Raw genomic sequence first — 26,065 nt, 5'->3', positions numbered from 1 at the left:
ACTGTATTCAAATTTCTCTCATCTTGGTGAGTGCACACTATGGGCTAGATTAAGAGTGGAGCGCTAACAGTTACGTGCGAGTGAAACTGAGTTTATTTTGGGTGTTAGTGCACGTTGGGTGTAGCGCTCATATTAAAAGTTGAAAGTAAACATGATTGCTTGAGCACAATGGAAGTTATTACTCGTTGGGTTAGCACAACCTCAGAGCTCTGGCTAATTGTTTCACAAAACAAAAAAGTGTCACAAAACATAGAGAGGTCGAATTATCATTGAACAAGCGGACATGATCCGATATTGTGGATCATGTCCGCTGCATATCGATAAATGCAGAAAACATACTCTCTTGGCATTTATCATTGAACCAGCAGTTCTTGTGAACTGCTGGTGCAATGCCGAATCCCTGCATATTCACGGTCAATTGGCCGTTAGCAGGGGGTGTCAATCAACCTGATCGTATTCCATCGGGTTGATTTCTAGTGATCTCTGCCCGCCGCCTCACATCAGGCGGACAGGTTAACTAGAAACACGGGGCATCAAGCTCCATACGGAGCTTGATAAATATGCCCCCCAAAATACATTGAAAATTACAGCTACACTCATAATAACACCATCTATTAAAAATTATTTAAAAAAATATTGCACAAAGAAGTTTTAAGGGCTTAAACATATGAGGTCTCAGGTGTTAGTAAAAAAACATTAACATAGAGTGTGTGTGTACAGTATATATACAGTATATATATATATATATATATATATATATATATATATATATATATTATATATATATATATATATTATATATATATATATATATATATATATATATATATATATATTTATATAAACTCACCGGCCACTTTATTAGGTACACCTTTCTTAGGTTGGAACCCCTTTTGCCTTCAGAATTGCCTTAATTTTTTTGGCATAGATTCAACAAGGTGTTGGAAACATTCCTCAGACATTTTGGTGCAGATTTGTCGGCTGCACATCCATGATGCAAATCTCCCAAAGTTGCTCTATTGGATTGAGATCTAGTGACTCTTGAGGCCATTGGCGTACAGTGAACTCATTGTCATGTTCAAGAAACCAGTTTGAGATTATTTAAGCTTTGTGACATAGTACATTATCCTGCTGGACGTAGCCATCAGAATATGGGTACACTGTAGTCATAAAGGGATGGACATGGTCAGCAACAGTAGGCCGTGGCATTTAAACAATGCTTAATTGGTACTAAGGGGCCCAAAGTGTGCCAAGAAAATATCCCCCGCAACATTTCATCGCCACCACCAGCCTAAACCGTTGATACAAGGCAAGATGAATCCATGCTTTTATGTGTACACTAAATTCTGACCCAACCATCTGAATGTCACAGCTGAAATCGAGACTCATCAGACCAGGCAACGTTTTTCCAATCTTCTATTGTCCAATTTTCGTGAGCCTGTGTGAATTGTAGCCTCAGTTTCCTGACAGGAGTGGCACCTTGTGTGGTCTTCTGCTGCTGTAGCCCATCTGCTTCAAGAATTGACGTGTTGTGCATTTGGAGATGGTATTCTGCATACCTTGGTTGTAACGAGTGGTTATTTGAGTTACTGTTGCCTTTCTATCATTTCTAACCAGTCTGCCCATTCTCCTTTGACATCAACAAGGCTTTTTTGTTCACACAACTTCCGCTCACTGGATATTTTCTTTTTTTTGGACCATTCTCTGTAAACCCTAGAGATGACTGTGTTTGAAAATCCCAGTAGATCAGCAGTTTTTGAAATACTCACACCAGTCCGTCTGGCACCAACAACCATGCCACGTTCAAAGTCACCTAAATCCCCTTTCTTTCCCATTCCGATGCTCGGTTTGAACTTCAGCAAGTCTTCTTCACCATGTCTTGATGCCTAAATGCATTGCATTGTTGCCATGTGATTGACTGATTAGCAATTGTGTTACCAAGCAATTAAACAGGTGTACCTAATAAAGCGACCGGTGAGTGTATGTATACATGTTTATATTTGTGCACATATGTATGTATGTATTTACAGACATATATACACATATAAACACATAAATACATATGTAGACATAAATATATATAGGAGCCCTTTGCAGTTAAGTAGATGAAAACATGTAGTTTATATTTACTATTAATATTTCACAAACCAATATTTTGCACATAGCAGAATATGTTCTGTGTATTTATAAATATATATATATATTAGAAAAATGGACAGAGGGGACACAACTGCTGTAATGGAGCTTCTAAATAACAGTATCAAACAATATTATGTCTGTACATAAAGTCAATGTGGTGCAGACCCTTATATAATTTTTTCATGGGAAAAAAAGGACAGAAATAACCACGACTGTAATCCTAGTAAAAAAGACAGGGATTTCAGCACTCTTTTCTAAAATAAGCTCAAACGATCAATGAATTTCAAAAAAGTGGGGTTTATTTAACAATGGAAAGGGAGCTCCTCCCACTGAGCGAACACCATCACCCAAGAAACAAAACACATAAAACTATGTTACATTAATAGCAGTGTACTATTGGATACAGATGAAAAGTATATAGGCTTTCTAAGAAAACATTAGAGTTAGTAAATTGAACCTGACCGGTCAGGGGTACACATCCAAATAATGTTACACCAAAACCTACCAATTATGTACAGCTTGAAGTACCTGTATAGAGTCTCTACACCCTGCTGCGCACAGAACCCCTTCCAAAGAGGTATAGCCTGGGCAGGTATAAGTACTGGGATCTAAGAGACCTATGGAGGTACTAAGGACAGGAGCAGGACACAGTTTTATAGTAAAGTCACAAACATTGCAAACATTTTGATATATATCTTATTGCAGAGAAAGCCTCAACTTTGACTCACTACACCCAACTGCTCATAGGACTCCAAACAAGGAGAATACAATCCACGGCAGTACAGAAAAAATTGTTTGTGTAAGTGAGGGATCTAAGTGGTTAAAGGAATGTCTCTCTGTATATGCACAATAGTAACAACGTTATTTAATAGCTTAATGCATATTTCCAATGAAACAACATTTTTCTATATTCGACAGTATGTGTCATATAACGTTGATTTTATACAGCCATACATTCAAAGCCAGCAAATGGAAAGTTGTGGCAAGTTGAGAGGCTTTTAATTATATCGCATGGTCAGACGATGTTAGTACACATGCAGAGTAGCGTTCCTTTTACTAACCTTGAGATGTTATAGTACAGTCCTGTATAAGCTTCATGGAGATATTAATAAGCATAGTTGTAGTGAAGCAAGTTAGAATCTTGGGCCTAGATTTGGAGTTTGGCGGTAGCCATGAAAACCAGCGTTAGAGGCTCCTAACGCTGGTTTTAGGCTACCGCCGGTATTTGGAGTCATTCAAAAAAGGGTCTAACGCTCACTTTTCAGCCGCGACTTTTCCATACCGCAGATCCCCTTATGTCAATTGCGTATCCTATCTTTTCAATGGGATCTTTCTAACTCCGGTATTTAGAGTCGTGTCTGAAGTGAGCGTTAGAAATCTAATGACAAAACTCCAGCCGCAGAAAAAAGTCAGTAGTTAAGAGCTTTCTGAGCTAACGCTGGTTTATAAAGCTCTTAACTACTGTGCTCTAAAGTACACTAACACCCATAAACTACCTATGTACCCCTAAACCGAGGTCCCCCCACATCGCCGACACTCGATTATTTTTTTTTAACCCCTAATCTGCCGACCGCCACCTACGTTATACTTATGTACCCCTAATCTGCTGCCCCTAACACCGCCGACCCCTATATTATATTTATTAACCTCTAACCTGCCCCCCACAACGTCGCAGCCAGCTACCTACAATAATTAACCCCTCATCTGCCGACCGCAAAGAGCCGCCACCTACATTATAGCTATGTACCCCTAATCTGCTGCCCCTAACACCGCCGACCCCTATATTATATTTATTAACCCCTAATCTGCCCCCCTCAACGTCGCCTCCACCTGCCTACACTTATTAACCCCTAATCTGCCGAGCGGACCGCACCGCTACTATAATAAAGTTATTAACCCCTAATCCGCCTCACTAACCCTATAATAAATAGTATTAACCCCTAATCTGCCCTCCCTAACATCGCCGACACCTAACTTCAATTATTAACCCCTAATCTGCCGACTGGAGCTCACCGCTATTCTAATAAATGTATTAACCCCTAAAGCTAAGTCTAACCCTAACACTAACACCCCCCTAAATTAAATATAATTTTAATCTAACGAAATTAATTAACTCTTATTAAATAAATTATTCCTATTTAAAGCTAAATACTTACCTGTAAAATAAATCCTAATATAGCTACAATATAAATTATATTTATATTATAGGTATTTTAGGATTAATATTTATTTTACATGTAACTTTGTATTTATTTTAACCAGGTACAATAGCTATTAAATAGTTAAGAACTATTTAATAGCTAAAATAGTTAAAATAATTACAAATTTACCTGTAAAATAAATCCTAACCTAAGTTACAATTAAACCTAACACTACACTATCAATAAATTAATTAAATAAAATACCTATAATTATCTACAATTAAACCTAACACTACACTATCAATAAATACCGTAAATTAAATACAATCCTTACAAATAAATACAACGAAATAAAGTAACTAAAGTACAAAAAATAAAAAAGAACTAAGTTACAAAAAATAAAAAAATATTTACAAACATTAGAAATATATTACAACAATTTTAAACTACTTACACCTACTCTAAGCCCCCGAATAAAATAACAAAGCCCCCCAAAATAAAAAAATGCCCTACCCTATTCTAAATTACTAAAGTTCAAAGCTCTTTTACCTTACCAGCCCTGAACAGGGCCCTTTGCGGGGCATGCCCCAAGAAGTTCAGCTCTTTTGCCTGTAAAAAAAAACATACAATACCCCCCCAACATTACAACCCACCACCCACATACCCCTAATCTAACCCAAACCCCCCTTAAATAAACCTAACACTAAGCCCCTGAAGATCTCCCTACCTTGAGTCGTCTTCACCCAGCTGAGCCAAATTCTTCATCCAAGCGGAGCAAGAAGAGGTCCTCCATCCGGTAGAAGTCTTCATCCAAGCGGGGCAGAAGAGGTCTTCCATCCGATTGAAGTCTTCATCCAAGAGGCATCTTCTATCGTCATCCATCCAGAGCGGCAGCATCTTGAAGACCTCCGACGCGGAACATCCATCCTGGCCGACGACTAAATGACGAATGACGGTTCCTTTAAATGACGTCATCCAAGATGGCGTCCCTCGAATTCCGATTGGCTGATAGGATTCTATCAGCCAATCAGAATTAAGGTAGGAATATTCTGATTGGCTGATGGAATCAGCCAATCAGAATCAAGTTCAATCCGATTGACTGATCCAATCAGCCAATCAGATTGAGCTCGCATTCTATTGGCTGATCGGACAGAAATACACTCCTTACACAAAAAGAATAAGGCTGGTGACGGATTATAACTGCCATTGGAATACCTGGTAAGTGATGTGGGGGTGTCCCAAGAGGTAGGGGAACACCCCATCATCACAGCTAGAAGAGCACCAAATTTAAAGGACAAACTTGTAAGAAGCCAATATGTGTCTGAACAAAAACAAGTTGATTGTCTTACAAAACATAGGTCATCTGGTAACCACCCTTGTGGTAGATGTGTGGCATGCAAATATATGGTCAAGACAAAAGATTTTGTCACACACACAGGAAAACATTATGTTAATTGTAACACAGAAGGGGTCATCTATTTGCTATCCTGTAGTTGCTCAAGTTTTTACGTGGGCAAAATGGGGAGAGCTATTAAGGACCGAATAACAGAACATCATGATGATGTTAAAAATAAAAATCAGAAAAGTAATGTTGCCAAACACTACGAGCTGATCCATGACTGTAATCCTGACTCTCTCAAATTCATCGGCATAGATAGGGGTATTACAAACGGCAGAGGAGGTGATAACGACAAAATCCTCCATATTAGATATGGCCTGTTTTCTTTAAGATGGTCTTGCCAATGAATAACATATATAGAATGGCATGATCAATAGCTTTTTAAGCCCACTATGTTTACATAGACATAGACCATATTTTTAGTCTTCTCATTAATGATAGGGATGCTACTTGTACATATTTCTAATAGGTTTTGGTTTAGGGTTAATAATTTGTTGTGTAATTTGATTGTTACAATAGAATTGTTAATATTGCTTCACTATTGCTTCTATATAATATGCAGTAAACTTCACCTTCCAGCAGAGGCGCTATTTTGAGAAAGTATAAAAAGGGATTGAATGGTCCCTGTAATATACCACCCTGACGAAGCCCGGTATGTCTTTCAGCCCTGCGGGTGAAACGCGCGTCGGCATTGGCTAAGCTGACTGTTGTACGTGGTGCACGCTATCTACAGATACTACTAACCGCACGCATGGAGATGTCTGTGCCTACAAGTCCAAACACACTAAATTAAGGCTGGTGCCTAAGAAGAAAAGAGGACGCATTCAGTGCTAGCAACGGCTATCAATGCTTTGAGCAAGGAAATAAGGTCGTATACAAATTTCTGTAGTTCGCTACATGGACCTTAATAAGGTCACAAATAAAAACATTTGATATTACTGCCCTACGTTGCCAGTGACTACGAAGTCTTAGAAACTGCCCTTTTGGTATGCCACTTTTAGATGTGTTGGGTGATGAATTGATGCTACAAGAAGACTGTTAGTAGCAGTACTTTTTCGATAGTTTTCAGTCATAATCATCCCTTGTTCAATCTTGATATTTACATCCAAAAATGATGCAGGGTTAAGGAAATATATAGTTGCCAGTGACTTTGGGAAATATATAGGTGTAAATCACTGAAGGCATGTTTTGAAAACATAAGACATTACCTTTTTAATGAAATGTTGTGTGTATCATGACGATCTATCCGTGTTGAGGAATAAGTATTGCTGCTTGATACTAACGCTGATTATGCTTTACTGAGATTCTAACTTGCTTCACTACAACTACGCTTATTAATATCTCCATGAAGCTTATACATGACTGTACTATAACATCTCAAAGTTACTAAAAGGAACGCTACTCTGCATGTGTACTAACATCGTCTGACCATGCAATATAATTAAAAGCCTCTTTACTTGCTACAACTTTCCATTTGCTGGCTTTGAATGTATGGCTGTATAAAATCAACGTTATATGACACATACTGTCGAATATAGAAAAATGTTGTTTCATTGGAAATATGCATTAAGCTATTAAATAACGTTGTTACTATTGTGCATATACAGAGAGCCATTCCTTTGACCACTTAGATCCCTCACTTACACAAACAATTTTTTTCTGTACTGCCGTGGATTGTATTCTCCTTGTTTGGAGTCCTATGAGCAGATGGGTGTAGTGAGTCAAAGTTGAGGCTTTCTCTGCAATAAGATATATATCAAAATGTTTGCAATTTTTGTGACTTTACTATAAAACTGTGTCCTGCTCCTGTCCTTAGTACCTCCATAGGTCTCTTAGATCCCAGTACTTATACCTGCCCAGGCTATACCTCTTCTGTGCGCAGCAGGGTGTAGAGACTCTATACAGGTACTTCAAGCTGTACTTAATTGGTAGGTTTTGGTGTAACATTATTTGGATGTGTACCCCTGACCGGTCAGGTTCAATTTACTAACTCTAATGTTTTCTTAGAAAGCATATATACTTTTCATCTGTATCCAATAGTACACTGCTATTAATGTAACATAGTGTTATGTGTTTTGTTTCTTGGGTTTTGGTGTTCGCTCAGTGGGAGGAGCTCCCTTTCCACTGTTAAATAAACTCCACTTTTTTGAAATTCATTGATCGTTTGCGCTTATTTTACAATTGAGTGCTGAAATCCCTGTCTTTTTTACTAGGATTACAGTCGTGGTTATTTCTGACCTTTTTTTCCCCATGAAATATATATATATATATATATATATATATATAGGTAGTGGAGAAAAGGATGCACTTGCCAGGATTTTCAAATCATTACCTTTATTTCTTGTACAAGAAATAAAGGTAACGATTTGAAAATCCTGGTGAGTGCATCCTTTTCTCCACTACCTATACTTTGATCTTGTAAACATCCTGGGTGGATGTTTGGTAAACGTGAGTGTTGACCCTTCTCATACTTTTATATATATACTAGTCCTAAAGCACACGGGCCAATTTTTTAGGTACCGTGGTTCCAACCCTTGCTCCCTCTCTCTCCCTCTCTTTTGCGCTCTCTCTCTCTCCCCCCCCTCTCTTTTGAGTTCTCTCTCTTCCCCTTATTTTGCACTCTCCCCCCTCTTTTGCTCTCTCTCTCTCTCCCCTCTTGTGCTCTCTCTCTCGCCCCCCTCTTTTGCTCTCTCTCTCCCACCTCTTTTGCTCTCTCTCTTCCCCCCCTCATCTGCTCTCTCCCCCCTCTTGCTCTCCCTCGCCCTCTTTTGCTCTCTCTCCCTTATTTTGCTCTCTCCCCCCTCTTTTGCTCTCTCTCTCCCACCTCTTTTGCTCTCTCTCTCCCCCTTCTTTTGCGCTCTCTCCCCCCTCTCTTTTGCTCTCTCTCCCCCTCTCTTTTGCTCTCTCTCCCCCCTCTCTTTTGCTCTCTCTTCCCCTCTCTTTTGCTCTCTCTCCCCCTCTCTTTTGCTCTCTTTTCCCCTCTTTTGCACTCTCTCTTCCCCTCTTTTGCGCTCTCTCCCCCTTCTCTTTTGCGCTCTCTCCCCCTCTCTTTTGCACTCTCTCTCCCCCTCTTTTGTGCACTCTCTCTCCCCCTCTCTTTTAAACTCTCTCCCCCCCTCTCTTTTAAACTCTCCCCCCCCCCTCTCTTTTGAGCTCTCTCTTCCCCCCTCTCTTTTGAGCTCTCTCTCCCCTCCTCTCTTTTGAGCTCTCTCTCTCCCCCCACTCTTTTGCGCTCTCTCCCCCCTTTTTTTTTGCGCTCTCTCCCCCCTCTTTTTTGCACACTCTCCCCCTCTCTTTTGTGCTGTCTCCCCCTTGCGCTCTCTCCCCCTCTTTTTTGCGCTTTCTCCCCCTCTTTTTTGCGATCTCTCCCCCTCTCTTTTGTGCTCTCTCCCCCTCTCTTTTGCGCTCTCTCTCTCTCTCCCTCTTTTGCTCTCTCTCTCCCTCTCTTTTGCACTCTGTCTCCCCTTCTCTTTTGCGCTCTCTCCCCCCTCTTTTGCGGTCTCTTTTAAACTCTTCCCCCTCTCTTTTGCGCTCTCCCCCTCTCTTTTGAGCACTCTCTCCCCCCTCTCTTGCTCTCTCTCCCCCTCTCTTTTGCGCTCTCTCTCCCTCTTTTGCGCTCTCTCTCCCACCTCTCTTTTAAGCTCTCTCTCCCCCCTCTCTTTTGAGTGCTCTCTCTCCCCCCTCTATTTTGAGCTCTCTCTCCCCTCTCTCTCTCCCCATCTTTCTCTCCCACTATCTTTGTGCTCTCTCTCTCCCCCTCTTTTGTACGCTATCTCTCCCCTCTCTCTTGTGCTCTCTCCCCCTCTCTTGCTTTCTCTCCCCCTCTCTTTTGCGCTCTCTTTCCCTCTTTTGCGCTCTCTCTCCCACCTCTCTTTTAAGCTCTCTCCCCCCCTCTCTTTTGCACTCTCTCTCCCCCCTCTCTTTTGAGCTCTCTCTCCCCCTCTCTCACCCCATCTTTCTCTCCCACTCTCTTGCGCTCTCTCTCCCTCTTTTGCTCTTCCCACCTCTTCTGCTCGCTTTCTTTGGTCTCTCCCGCCGGCCACGACCCTCCCACGCGCTCCCGCAAGGCCACGCCCCTCATCACGCCCTCTGGCAACACCCCCTCGTCACGCCGGCCACACCCACCGGTCACACCCCATCACTGCATGCCCGACGCCGGTCATGCCCCCACCAGGCAGCTTCCGCAGTGCGCACTACTCTGCAGCTGAAGGCCAGGTGTGTTTGTCCGCGCGCAGTCTTTACTGCGCATGACGGCTTCAGACAAACACACTTGGCCTTTTATAATATAGGATATAAATATATATATATATATATATCTGTATATATCTATACCTACATATAATCATCTATATATATGTATGAATATATATTTGTGCAAAAAAAAATCACAAATATATAGAGAAATATGTATTTCTGAATAAATAGAACATATTCTGCTATGTGAATAACATTAGATTGGGAAATATTCATATTTCCATGTCAGGTTAGTGCACTTGAGAATATGCGATCGGGTTTGCACGTGAGTTAAAACTCTTTACTTTCAACTTGTAATACAAGCGCTACTTGAGGCACACAAAAAGCTTCTAGCGGAATTAACGCTCAAGCCAGAGCGTTAAATATGACTCCACTTGTAATCTGGCCCTATGTCAGGATCAATCAGCTGATAGCATATTATTTTAAACATGTTTTATTACCTCAAACAATATTACTTGTATAATTGTATTGGATTTCTGAGCTGTATTTCATCAGGCAATTGCAGCTTTTTAAAGTATTGGTTTATTTGCTAAACCTTTTTGTTAACTTGTCAAACAACAAAGAGGATTGACAATCCCAATAAATCAGTAATTAAAGTAATATGGTAATTGCAAAAATATCACATGTACTTATATGAGTATATTTTAAAAGTGAAACTGATATTAATCCAAAAACGTTTCTCCTCACTAGACTGCTTGGCAGTACACATTTAAAAAATACAGAAGCATAGAGACACCATAATATACTGTATGTGTTAAAGGGGTATGAAAAACCCAAACATTTTCTTTTGTGAATCAGGCAGAGCATACCATTTAAAAAAACGTTTCTAGTTTACTTCTGTTATCAAATTTGCTATTTCCCATGATATTCTGTGTTGAAGAGATACCTAGATAGGCATCTAGAGCACTGCACTCTTGCAAATGGATAATATTCTTGCCAAACTGCTCCCATATAGTACACCAGAAATGGGCCCGCTCCTAAGCTTACATTCCTGCTTTTCAACCAAGATACCAAGAGAACTAAGGAAATGTGTTCATAGAAGTAAGTTAGAAAGTTGTCTAAAATCACATACTCTATCTGGATCATGAAAGAAAAAAAATTGGGTTTCATATTCCTTTAAAAGAAAATTCTTTATAATTATTCACTATCAATAAATCATGTATATGTGCAGTATAGGTGTATTTCAAAGTTAGATAACTAGCAAACACCAACACAGAAATTAGTACTTTTCCTTCTTGTTATATTTACGGTGGTTGAAATGAAACATACAGATATTGTGTTGGTTCTATTTATTGAAAAGAACAGAATGGAATAGTATGATAGTCTCATTAATATACCAATAAATCTCATAAATATGAATATTAAGGCAGCTGGAATGGCAATGATAAATAATTTATTTGCTTAGTATGAAACAATAGTTAATTTAAATGACATAACCTATAAGCATAAAACTAGGGATGTACAAACATTTTAATGTTGAACACTTTAATTAAAACAATATTTCAAATGTGTTCAGCATTCTTAGCTTTTGTGTTCTTTGTGCTGTCTAATGATAAATATTCTATATTAAGGATTACTGTGTATTTTTAAAGCTTTCAACAATTTTCTCATTGTTGTGATTACTGTATATATTGAGCTGTAAAAAGAACATACAAGCTTTGCTGTGCAAATCAATCAAAAGAGCTATGCAAGTTGTTTGGTATGTTTTTTTTTTTTTTTCTTAGCCATTTCAGTCCATTCAAAACCACCGTGAAAACTTCTGTGTTAACTCCGCCTATACTTTGCACTGAGAAAATGTATCAGAGTTAATCCAATCCATATTAAGATAAATTAAATTCTTGTTAAATTCTTGGATAACGCTTATTACTCTTGTGTTTTCATTTAGGTGGAAGCGGCAACAGATGCTGACCAATAGAAGTGCATTACCTTTTGCTGATCTAAAAAGGACATTGTTGTTAATGAGGATGGGCATTGTATGTATGGGAAAGAATGCCCAATGTCCTAGGAACCATGCGTGGCAACCTTGTGGTTTCCAGGACATCTCAAAATCAAGAGGGGCTTCATTTTGAAAACAAACAAAAACAAACAAAAAAAAACTACTTGTTCATTACATACAAGGCTTGTGACCATTTTTATAGGCACTGTAAATGTTGATGCAGCATTCCCTAGAAGTATTAATGATTCATTCTTCATCATTCCTCACAATTTTGCAGGTTTTAGTAAAGTATAGTAGTTGAGTAAGGGATATTCATGTTTATTATAATTATGCCTTACCTTGGGTGAGAATTCAGAACCCAAAGAATTCAGCTCTTTTGCCTGTAAAAAAAACATACCCCCCCCCAACATTACAACCCACCACCCACATACCCCTAATCTAACCCAAACCCCCCTTAAATAAACCTAACACTAAGCACCTGAAGATCTTCCTACCTTATCTTCACCACGCCGGGTTCACAGATCGATCCAGAAGAGCCTCCGATGTCTTGATCCAAGCCCAAGCGGGGGCTGAAGATGTCCATGATCCGGCTGAAGTCTTCATCCAAGCGAGAGCTGAAGAGGTCCATGATCCGGCTGAAGTCTTCTATCAAGCGGCATCTTCAATCTTCTTTCTTCTGGATCCATTTTCATCCCGCCGACGCGGAACATCCATCTTCACCGACGACTTCCCGACGAATGACGGTTCCTTTAAGGGATGTCATCCAAGATGGCTTCCCTCGAATTCCGATTGGCTGATAGGATTCTATCAGCCAATCGGAATTAAGGTAGGAAAATTCTGATTGGCTGATGGAATCAGCCAATCAGAATCAAGTTCAATCCGATTGGCTGATCCGATCAGCCAATCAGATTGAGCTTGCATTCTATTGGCTGTTCCGATCAGCCAATAGAATGCGAGCTCAATCTGATTGGCTGATCGGATCAGCCAATCGGATTGAACTTGATTCTGATTGGCTGATTCCATCAGCCAATCAGAATTTTCTTACCTTAATTCCGATTGGCTGATAGAATCCTATCAGCCAATCGGAATTTGAGGGACGCCATCTTGGATGACGTCCCTTAAAGGAACCGTCATTCGTCGGGAAGTCGTCGGTGAAGATGGATGTTCCGCGTCGGCGGGATGAACATGGATCCGGAAGAAAGAAGATTGAAGATGCCACTTGATAGAAGACTTCAGCCGGATAATGGACCTCTTCAGCTCCCGCTTGGATGAAGACTTCAGCCCGATCATGGACCTCTTCAGCTCCCGCTTGGATGAAGACTTCAGTCGGATCATGGACATCTTCCGCCCCCCGCTTGGGCTTGGATCAAGACATCGGAGGAGCTCTTCTGGATCGATCGGTGAATCCGGCGTGGTGAAGACAAGGTAGGGAGATCTTCAGGGGCTTAGTGTTAAGTTTATTTAAGGGGGGTTTGGGTTAGATTAGGGGTATATGGGTGGTGGGTTGTAATGTTGGGGGGGTATTGTATGTTTTTTTTTTTACAGGCAAAAGAGCTGAATTCTTTGGGGCATGCCCCGCAAAGGGCCCTTTTCAGGGCTAGTAAGGTAAAAGAGCTTTTCTATTTTAATTTTAGAATAGGGTAGGGCATTTTTTTATTTTGGGGGTCTTTGTTATTTTATTAGGGGGCTTAGAGTAGGTGTAATTAGTTTAAAATTGTTGTAATATTTTTCTAATGTTTGTAAATATTTTTTTATTTTTTGTAACTTAGTTCTTTTTTATTTTTGTACTTTAGTTAGTTTATTTAATTGTATTTATTTGTAGGTATTGTATTTAATTAATTTATTGATAGTGTAGTGTTAGGTTTAATTGTAGATAATTGTAGGTATTTTATTTAATTAATTTATTGCTAGTGTAGTGTTAGGTTTAATTGTAACTTAGGTTAGGATTTATTTTACAGGTAATTTTGTAATTCTTTTAACTAGGTAGCTATTAAATAGTTCTTAACTATTTAATAGCTATTGTACCTGGTTAAAATAAATACAAAGTTGCCTGTAAAATAAATATCAATCCTAAAATAACTACAATATAATTATAATTTATATTGTAGCTATATTAGGGTTTATTTTACAGGTAAGTATTTAGCTTTAAATAGGAATAATTTATTTAATAAGAGTTAATTTATTTCGTTAGATAAAAATTATATTTAATTTAGGGGGGTTTTAGGATTAGGGTTAGAATTAGCTTTAGGGGTTAAAAATTTTATTAGAGTAGCGGTGAGCTCCGGTCGGCAGATTAGGGGTTAATGCTTGAAGTTAGGTGTCGGCGATGTTAGGGAGGGCAGATTAGGGGTTAATACTATTTATTATAGGGTTATTGAGGCAGGAGTGAGGCGGATTAGGGGTTAATACATTTATTATAGTAGTGGTGAGGTCCGGTCGGCAGATTAGGGGTTAATAAGTGTAGGTAGGTGGCGGCGACGTTGGGGGCGGCAGATTACGGGTTAATAAATATTATGTAGGTGTCGGCGGTATTAGGGGCAGCAGATTAGGGGTACATAGGGATAACGTAAGTGGCGGCGGTGTACGGAGCAGCAGATTAGGGGTTAAAATTTTTTAATAGAGTGGCGGCGATGTGGGGGGGGCCTCGGTTTAGGGGTACATAGGTAGTTTATGGGTGTTAGTGTACTTTAGAGCACAGTCGTTAAGAGCTTTATAAACCGGCTTTAGCCCAGAAAGCTCTTAACTACTGACTTTTTTCTGCGGCTGGAGTTTTGTCGTTAGATTTCTAATGCACACTTCAGCCACGACTCTAAATACCGGCGTTAGAAAGATCCCATTGAAAAGATAGGATACGCAAATGGCGTAGGGGGATCTGCGGTATGGAAAAGTCGCGGCTGCAAAGTGAGCGTTAGACCCTTTCCTGACTGACTCCAAATACCAGCGGGCGGTAAAAACCAGCGTTAGGAGCCTCTAACGCTGGTTTTGACGGCTACCGGCAAACTCTAAATCTAGGCCAAAGAGACTAAAGTGCATTCCATGGAATTCATAACCCTGTGTCCATCCCACATACTGCTCAGTAATTGCTTGATCCGTGAGTGCAGGAGCTCATTTACATGTGTGCCTTACTGGCCAAAGCAAGGGAGATAAGTTCATCAACACTTAAGAGTTTTTCAATGGTTGCGTCCCTGAATTGCAAAACATTGCACAAACAAAATAACTTGTTTAAATGTTTTTTAAAAGTTTATTTGCATGCACTTTTTCATAATCTAGTAACTAATTTTTGATGTCTATATGAAAAACAACTATAGTGTTCTTTTAATTTAAGGCTAATATCTTATCTTATAAGCAATAACATTATCCTCTGCATCAATACATTGGGCACCAGAAGACCACTTGTAAGTTATGATAATATCCTAACATTCACCAATAATATTAAACTATGGAGAATAATTTTAGGTAATTGCATCACGTGCTCTGAGAACCCATTTCCATTTCAATCCCACCCTGGGAATTGGGGGAATCATATGATTCCTGAATATATCGCACATTTAGCATCTTGGGTCAAATGCTGGTATTTAAAAAATACAGAGTTGAGTTTTTGGCATATAGCAACAAAACATAAGAATAGTAATATAAAAACATGTGTGAGGGGTGCACTCAAAAAACTGAGAAAAGTGATTTCCCAACTATGAACTCAAGAGTTTCAATATATCAAACACAATGATGTTCACAGAAGAGTAATAAACTTCCAAAGCTTCTATGGCAATTCTTGCAATGATGATACCCAGGCTGCACTCTGTAACTGGAGAATAGCTTATCTCTCCAAAATCAACATTGTAATAGAAAACAGGGCCACCACATGGCCAAGTACAGTATTAGGGCTCAATTTATCAAGCAGCAGTTGCTGCTTTGGAGGCCCATAGTTTAAGGCTCACTTGAAATGAAAGTTAAGAAACAGAGGTCATAAAACCACTGCTCTTTAACCTGTCCGCCACCTAAAAGGTGGCGTATTGAAATCATCCTTGGTGAAATATTTGTGCAATGTTAAATGTGGACAGCGAGAGCTGCACTACTAAAAAAGCAAGCCACATTGAAATACCAGAGACGTACAGGGTGACGTCCCTGGTGTGCTTTTCTATTACATTAAGAATAGTAACAAGATATTCTATTCATACCTGTTATAAAATCTCTATGATATGGATTAGGAGGATTTTTGTGGGGGTTTTCTAAATTAAAGACCACTTAAATATATTAGAATAATTTTGCATGGCTTTCTAATAAGCTTTACATTGATTTTACACTGCAAAAACCTGTCAGATATTTTGCACTGAGACCCCTTACCAACCATATTCCAAAACCCTAGATTGCAATTATTGCACCAGTTTCTACATATATTTTTTATTCCTTATTATGTAAAAACTGTCTGCAGAAACCTCACCAAACCCCTTTTTCATCGAACTTTGCATATTTACCACGTTGAATGTAAGTAAAACAAATATTCACAAATTATGGCAAATAAAATAAATAAACAGATGGACTGCTAATACATTAGAATTCATAGAAGATTAAAACAAGTTAATTCTGATGTTTTTACATGGCAGATTAGTGGGCCAGAATGTTCCCAGCTTTTTCCAGAGGGGCACTTCTCAATTTTATTTTATTTTATATGCTGCTATGATAAGTAAACATTGTATTTTAAATATCTTTTAAATATTGACCTGAATAATCAAAAATATAAAGCCCTTCACTAAAGAATGGCTGAATGTCAAGAATGTATTACAAAGGCTAAAAAAGGAGTGGATAGAACAACTGTTACAGTTTTACACTTCCCTTAATGGGATCCTAAACACCTTGTCAAGTAAATAGTGATGTCGCGAACCGCCATAGACTTCAATGAGCAGGCGAATTTTATAACCCACAGGGACTCTTTCTGGCCACAATAGTGATGGGAAAGTTATTTCAAGGGGACTAACACCTAGACTGTGGCATGCCGGAGGGAGATCCATGGCAAAACTCCCATGGAAAATTACATAGTTGATGCAGAGTCTGCTTGTAATCCATAAAGGGCATAAATCACCTAACATTCCTAAATTGTTTGGAATAACGTGCTTTAAAACATCAGGTATGATGTTGTATCGATCAGGTAGTGTAAGGGTTACGCCCGCTTCACAGTGACAGACCAAACTCCCGCAGCGGGTTACAACATCATCATCATCACACCGTACGTCCATGTGTGTAATGCTGCCTGACTGAGACATATGCCTGTTATCTACATCCTCTGGCAATAATGGTTGCGCATCACTATCACTCATTTCTTCCAACTGATGTGTAAATAACTCCTCTGACAGATCAAGTGAAGCAGCTGTGGTGCTAGTGTTGGTGGTGGCGGCGGCAGGCGGGCGAGTGGTAAATTGAGAGGTGCCCGAAGCTAAGCTGGAGGAGGATGGTGCATCAAGGTTCCGAGCGGAAGCTGTAGAAGATTGGGTGTCCTGTGTTAGCCAGTCAACTATGTCCTCAGAACTTTTCGAGTTCAGGGTATGTGGCCTCTGAACACTGGGCATTATTCTAGGGCCAAAGGGAATCACAGCACCAGGAACACGACGGCCCCTGTGGGGTGGCCTGTCTCTGCCCGTCATTTTTTTTTTTGATTAGTGGTATTATGCGTGCAAGCTACTGTGACAACAGATATGAGTGGCACTGTGCACTGGCAGAAGTTGGCAGAGCAGACGCTGTAGGCCTGACACACACGCTTGCAGACAACTAACTGCTATTCAATCTATTACAGTCAAAATTGTATTTTTTTAATGTACACTACTGTTACACCAGATATGAGTTGCACTGGTGTGACACTGTGCCCTGGCAGGCCCTGAAAAATCTGTTACACATCTACAACCACCAAAAAACAACCATGCTAAATAGTTTCTAAATTTTGTCCTGAGTTTAGAAATACCCAATGTTAAAATGTTCTTTTTTTGCAAGTTATAGGGAAATAAATACAAGAAGCACTTTGCTATATCAAAACCACTTTTTTTCAAAATGAGCGCTAGTTACATTGGAACCCTGATATCTGTCAGGAATACCTGAATATCCCTTGACATGTATATATTTTGTTTTAGAAGACATCCCAAAGTATTGATCTAGGCCCATTTTGGTATATTTCATGCCACCATTTCACCGCCAAATGCGATCAAATAAAAAAAAATTGTTCACTTTTTCACAAACTTTAGGTTTCTCAAAGAAATTATTTACAAACAACTTATGCAATTATGGCATAAATGGTTGTAAATGCTTCTCTGGGATCCCCTTTGTTCAGAAATAGCAGACATATATGACTTTGGCGTTGCTTTCTGGTAATTAGAAGGCCGCTAAATGCTGCTGCGCATCACACGTGTATTATGGCTAGCAGTGAAGGGGTTAATTAGGTAGTTTGTAGGGGGCTTGCAGGGTTAATTTTAGCTTTAGTGTAGAGATCAGCCTCCCACCTGACACAATTGTCCCGCCATCTTAAGTACTGGCAGAAAGTCTGCCAGTACTAAAATTAAATGCAACATGGGAATGTCCACAGCACAATTTGCTTAAAAAAGTATCTTTATTGACAAAAGATAGAGCGACGTTTCGTGACTACTGTCACTTAATCATGCTATACATACAATACTCAGAGGTGGTTCTTTTAAACAGTTAGCTTGGCGCCAATACATTTTACTCTTGAGCGCCACCTGCTGCACAAAATATGTTACTCTTCAAACTTTCAAAATTTATACAATTTGCAACAAGACACTTTTTGTTAAAGATGCATAGTTTAAACATTTTTACAGCTAGAAAATACTATCCCACAATATTTAAAGCAGTTATAACCTACCCTGATAACAGCACTACATATCTATATACTATTATGAATCAAATTTAATTAGACCTATTCTTCACCAAAAGACTGACCAATCAAAGTCCCTATTCATGCCATAAGGTACTAATGATCCCAATCTATGAATCCAATGCATTTCTTTTTGTTTTAATATTTTCTCACGGTCACCACCCATTCTCTGCGGACCCACATAATCTATAACCTGCCATCGGAGCTGACTGATACTGTGTCCTTTCTCCAGTATTAGATGTGGGAACAGGGAGGCACCTGTCTCCAATCATTTTCTGGAGAAAGGACACAGTATCAGTCAGCTCCGATGGCAGGTTATAGATTATGTGGGTCCGCAGAGAATGGGTGGTGACCGTGAGAAAATATTGAAACAAAAAGAAATGCATTGGATTCATAGATTGGGATCATTAGTACCTTATGGCATGAATAGGGACTTTGATTGGTCAGTCTTTTGGTAAAGAATAGGTCTAATTAAATTTGATTCATAATAGTATATAGATATGTAGTGCTGTTATCAGGGTAGGTTATAACTGCTTTAAATATTGTGGGATAGTATTTTCTAGCTGTAAAAATGTTTAAACTATGCATCTTTAACAAAAAAGTGTCTTGTTGCAAATTGTATAAATTTTGAAAGTTTGAAGAGTAACATATTTTGTGCAGCAGGTGGTGCTCAAGAGTAAAATGTATTGGCGCCAAGCTAACTGTTTAAAAGAACCACCTCTGAGTATTGTATGTATAGCATGATTAAGTGACAGTAGTCACGAAACGTCGCTCTATCTTTTGTCAATAAAGATACTTTTTTAAGCAAATTGTGCTGTGGACATTCCCATGTTGCATATTGTTATAGTGGAATTGTGCAGATTTCCACGGTCGACACGAGCACAGTATTTTGCCTGGCAGCTGTTCTACATATTGCTGAGTACTAAAATTAAAGGTTTTTTTTTTTTTAAGCATATTTACATATGCTGTGGTGTAGAATCCCCCTTAGCCCCCAACCTCCCTGATCCCCCCCAAAACAGCTCTCTAACCCTCCCCATCTGCCTTATTGGCGGCCATCTTGGGTACTGGCAGCTGTCTGCCAGTACCCAGTTTGCAAAAAAAGTAGTTTTTTGTGGGTTTTTTTTTTTTTTTTCTGTAGTGTAACTCCCCCCCCCCCATAGACCAACCCCCACCACCTGCCTGATCTTTTTTTTTTTTAATTTTTATTCCTTTTTTTTTAAATTTTACACCAACTTTTTCAGTAGTGTAGCGGTTCCCACCCGCTCCCTCCCCGTGCAAATTATAGGGAAATAAATAGAAGAAGCACTTTACTATTTCAAAACCACTTTTTTTCAAAATGAGCGCTAGTTACATTGGAACCCTGATATCTGTCAGGAATACCTGAATATCCCTTGACATGTATATATATTTTTTTAGAAGACATCCCAAAGTATTGATCTAGGCCCATTTTGGTATATTTCATGCCACCATTTCACCGCCAAATGTGATCAAATAAAAAAAGAATTGTTCACTTTTTCACAAACTTTAGGTTTCTCACAGAAATTATTTACAAGCAACTTATGCAATTATGGCATAAATGGTTGTAAATGCTTCTCTGGGATCCCCTTTGTTCAGAAATAGCAGACTTATATGACTTTGGCGTTGCTTTTTGGTAATTAGAAAGCTGCTAACAGGCACTGTTTTATGCCCAGCAGTGAAGGGATTAATTAGGGAACATGTAGGGAGCTTGTAGAGTTAATTTTAGCTTAAGTGTAGTGTAGTAGACAACCCAAAGTATTGATCTAGGCCCATTTTGGTATATTTCATGCCACCATTTCACTGCCAAATGCGATCAAATTAAAAAAAAAAAAACTTAAATTTTTCACAATTTTAGGTTTCTCACTGAAATCATTTACAAACAGCTTGTGCAATTATGGCTTCTCTGGGATCCTCTTTGTTCAGAAATAGCAGACATATATGACTTTGGCGTTGCTTTCTTGTAATTAGAAGGCCGCTAAATGCTGCTGCGCATCACATGTGTATTATGGCTAGCAGTGAAGGGGTTAATTAGGTAGTTTGTAGGGAGCTTGCAGGGTTAATCTTAGCTTTAGTGTAGAGATCAGCCTCCCACCTGACACATCAGACCCCCTGATCCCTCCCAAACAGCTCCCTTCCCTCCCCCACCCCACAATTGTCCCCGCCATCTTAAGTACTGTCAGAAAGTCTGCCAGTACTAAAATAAAAGGTTTTTAAATGTTTTTTTAATTTTTTAAAGCATATTTACATATGCTGTGGTGCTTAGCCCCCAACCTCCCCGATCCCCCCCAAAACAGCTCTCTAACCCTCCCCATCTGCCTTACTGGCGGCCACCTTGGGTACTGGCAGCTGTCTGCTATTATTTCACAGTCAAAAAAGTGTTCTTTTTTTAAAATCTACACTACTGTTACACCAGATATGAATGGTGGCACTGGGCAAGTGGGCACAGTATACGCTGTGAGCCTGACACACACGCTGGCAGGCAGGCAACTGCAATTAGATTACACAGGAAAAAAAAAAGCAGACTGATGTTCTAGCCCTAAAAAGGGCTTTTTGGGGTGCTGTCCTTACAGCAGAGATCAGATGAGTCCTTCAGGACTGTAGTAGACACTGAATACACTAGCCTAGCTATCAATTTCCCTATTAAATCAGCAGCAGCTACACTGTCCCTCCTCTCACTTAGAATGCAGCTTCCAAATGAATCTAAAATGGATGCTGTGCAGGAGGTGGGAGGGTCTGGGAGGGAGGGAGTGCCTGCCGCTGATTGGCTGTAATGTGTCTGCTGACTGTGAGGTAAAGGGTCAAAGTTTACTCAATGATGAAGAATAGGGGGCGGATCGAACATTGCATATTTTGAACATGCTATGTTCGCCGGGAACTATTCGCCGGCGAACTATTTGTGACATCACTAAAAGTAAATATAAATTGTGTGCAGCAACAACCTCCATACTCACAGTATTATGTGCACCTGACCTGTTATTGTAGTATTTTACTCTTTTTAATTTTTTTTCTAAACTGCAGCATATGTGTTAGATAGGGAGCAACCATGATGTAACGTACGTTACAAGGAGATATGCAGTCACGTGATGTGCTCGTCCGTGTCGCGGGAAGAGCCTTTGCATAAGAGGTTTTTTTTCCCTCAAAGCTCGTTCACATTACTTCTGAAGCACACATAGTGCAGCTTAGAGACATGAGCGACTGGCATACACAGCACATCTAGTGTACCGTTCAGAAAGGGATCAGCGCTATAAATAATATATTTTAAATAAATATATATAATATATATATAATAAATAATTATATTTTAGAGGTAACTAAATTACGTTCATGCATTCCTGTCTACATATAGCCAATTTCCCAAACAAATAAACTACAAAAAAATCCATTTCATTTTTTTTTTTATTTTTTATAAGGCCCTTTCAATTTATAGCAAAGTGAGTGGATAATATAGTGCCAGTGAGGAAAAATGTTATGTACAATTACGTGCACACTCACGGAGGGACGACGTACTAACAAAGAATATACCCAGCCCCCTTGTCACTGTTTGGAAGCGGTCGCCATTGGGTTGGGAAAGATTGCCTTTAGATTAAAAAATATTAAGGTAGACAATATTTGAATGCAAAATGTTCTATGCTGTATTGCTCAGTATGATCAGTTATATTATAGCAAAAGTATCTTAAGTTCATTGATGGCTAGTGTTAAAGGTTCCTCTAAATACATATGATGTAATAGGCTCTCTCACATTCAAAGCTTTGGCTTCATAAAAGGAAAAGGTGGAAATTCAATACTACGTAAGAGAGGACTATATTGAAGATCAATGGCAAAATTTTAGGACTTCTTCAGGTTGAAGAACCTATTTTGGTTTAAAAAAAAAAAAAGATCAAATTTATGGCAGACAAGAAGCAAGAGATTGTTGAAGTATCTTAGCTTTTGATTCAGAGCCATCACAGCCACCATAAAATATGTAGTAGGAGAGGGGCGGAGCCAGTCGACGACCAACATGGCCGCTTAATCTGAGTGCTCCGAGTACAGGCAGAAACCTGTAATGAATACTGGCACCTAGCAGTTACAAAAATGAGCCAAAACCAACATCTCCGATGTACTAAATAGTCGTCAATCACCCGATGCAAGCCTCACATTTCTAACCTGAAAATAAACAGATGCAGTGCTGACTTGCGTTAACTCCATGTAGACACAGATGGAGCAGGAGGAGCAAGGTAATAAGCACAATAAAAGCAAAATCAGCGAGCCTTGCAATACCGGACCCTTGTTCCTGCCATCAAGCATTAACCCATGACATAAGCTACCGGAATTCGACATAGGTGGGATATATATTATGAATAGGAGGCCCTAAAGCTAACCACCTAGCACCTAGAGACAGGAAAGATCTAGCACAGTTTATAGTCACAAGAATGCATACGTGGCTGAGCAATATTCTAGGTCAGAACAGACTGATCCTGAGTTGAATACGGCAGAGGCAAATTTCAAACAAACTTGCATAAGAATTAGACAGGCGTATATAGACCTGACATATAGCAATAACGTCAGTGTGTAAATGCGAGAGGCCTGTCTGCAGTCTATACCACAACAGCATTCATAGAGGTGTATAAGCAAATTCTTTGGTGCCATAAAACCTGATAGGCCTGAGACGCGCCCAGTACTAAAGGGTCAACAAGCACCTTGCAAGAAGCTAACCATAGTAGATGGGGAGGGTAGAACATCTCTCATTATCCGCAGAGATATTATTCATCGGCCTAAACTTAGAAAGCTGACAAATACGGTAGAGTTCTACTTTCCACATACATTGCCATATACCACGACATCACAGTATTTCCTCAATGGCCTCTAGGAGAACCCCAAGGCAGGACAAAACGAATAAGGGGATACCTAGCACTTCAGGCAAATTGAACAATTATTTTTAAAATTCTGGAAATACCAACAGAAAATAGTGTAGACTCACACAGTCAAACAATGGTAGATACTGCTACACACCTATCCCCGCTCGCCCCACAGGACAGAGAACTCTTACCAAAGCAGATCTAATAAATCTTCCCACCAAGGAATATTTCACCCTATTACTCACACAAGTGGAGAAATTTATAAAAGCTGGCCTTGCAGATGTTAAAAAAGAAATTTCAGACCTAGGAGACAGGGTTATGTATATGGAGGAGAATATTGAGCATGTGTACATGGAATTAGACTCTCATAACCACACCATAGAGATACAAGATCAAATAATGCACCAGATGCAATTACAATTACACCTCGAAGATTTGGACAATCGTGGGAGGCGCAATAATGTACGAATCAAAGTGGTTCCTGAATCCATAGCTCCTAATCAAATTGCTCCTTACCTACAATGGCTGTTCTGTTTCCTTCTACAAAGTGAAGAAACCTCACTGCTATCCTTAGAAAGAGACCACAGGGCCCTTAAACCCAAGCAACCCGACAATAAACCACCACGAGACATTGTCCTAAAATTCCAATCCTTCACAGACAAGGAAAAAATAATGGAAGCCTCAAGGAAAGCAAAGGCCATCACATTTGAAGGAAACAACATTCAAATTTATGCAGACCTGAGCCCTATTACTCTAAACAAAAGAAGAGAAGTACGATTCTTGACCAATCATCTCCAGAATCTCAAGATCCCTTACAGATGGGGATTCCCCTTCAGTATTTAGGTACTGACGGGCACACAAATAACAGTCTACAAAACACCAGATAACCTGGACTCTTTTTGCAAGAAGCCAAAGATACCACAACCACAACTGCCAACTCTCGACTCCCCTCCTACATCAAGAGATCAATCACCTTCTACTCAGGCTAGATCTCTATGCCCAGAATGGATTAAAGCAAACCGAAAAAGAGCCAAGACGACCTTGAATCAAACCTCCACAGCAAAGGATCCTACATGAGGAATCTAAGGCTTGAAGAACTCAACAAAAGAAAAATATCCCTAAAGGTACTGTCTGAACACATGGTGAAACTTTGCTGGGGTATGACAATCTTCTAGTTATGCCCTACCCTGGGATGCCTGTATGTATAGGACATTTGGCTGACTCAAGCTCAAAGCTAGGATTGATAACACTACCGGAGGTGCCGGCAGAACTCTGTTGGCACCCCCAAATCAGCATTATAACCTTTTCCAATGGGTTCTGCCAACTAGCGAGGAACCATTCCCCTGACTCTCACTAGATACCCCACTGCCCACTACTTTTGTTAGCTGTTACTATTGTAATGCATATACAATGTTTGTTTATCTTGTCCCCTACAAAACGATCAGTGGCAACTAACTGGTTTACCAAACATAAAACTAAAAAAATTTTCGTCCAAGAGACAGACTTCTTAAAAAAGGCAGAACCCAAATTTACCTCTAAACAATACCCGGTGGGTTTTTTCAACTCTCACCCTTCAAAAAAAAAAAGAACGGAGTAGGCATACTACTGCATAAATCTATCCCTTTTAAAATTATCCAACAACACTCTGACAATGAAGGCTGTTTTTTGATACTAGTGGGGCTTCTGTATAATAGGGTAGTTACATTGGCTAATGTTTACACGCCAAACTCGGGCCAGGCCCGTTTCTTTAAACACTTTATTGGGGAATTACTGGGAATCTCAAAAGGAATAACAGTTTTAGCAGGAGATTTTAATATAGCACTAAACCCCTCATTAGACTGCTCGCAGGCAAAAAGTTCTCACCCCCAAAGCTCACTTAAAAATATTGCACAAAACTTGAGGTCTGCCACACTAGTAGATATATGGCGCTTACAGCACCCATCACAAAGAATGTATACTTTTTTCTCTAACTCCAGACATACTTATTCTAGACTTGAGCACATTTGTATTGACCAACCTGGGCTCACTTTAGCCCTGGATTCGAATATTGAACCAACTCCATGGTCGGATCATACCATGGTCTCCCTGACCCTGGAGTGGCCAGAAAAACCATCTGCAAATTTCACCTGGAGGTTGGATGAATCCCTTCTTTTACAGTCGCCCCTAGTTAAAAAGATTCAACTATCCCTGCAGGATTATTTTAAACACAATACTACCCTACACTCATCCCCAGCCATGATTTGGGAAGCGCACAAAGCGGTAGTTAGGGGTGAATTTATCAAACAAAAAGCTATCTTATCAAAGGTTTATAAAGCTGAATACACTCGATTACTTAACGCCCTACAAAATGCAGAATCCACACATATGCAAAACCCGTCTAACACCACGTGTACTGAAACACTCAAACGTGCTAGGCTGGAAATGAATAACCATCTACACTTAGAAGTCCAAAAAAAGGCTTTTTACCTTAAA

Source organism: Bombina bombina, chromosome 1 (genome assembly GCF_027579735.1).
Source record: "Bombina bombina isolate aBomBom1 chromosome 1, aBomBom1.pri, whole genome shotgun sequence".
Lineage (NCBI taxonomy): Eukaryota > Metazoa > Chordata > Amphibia > Anura > Bombinatoridae > Bombina > Bombina bombina.
The sequence above is the reverse complement of the archived record's forward strand: the minus strand, read 5'-3'. Positions refer to the sequence as shown.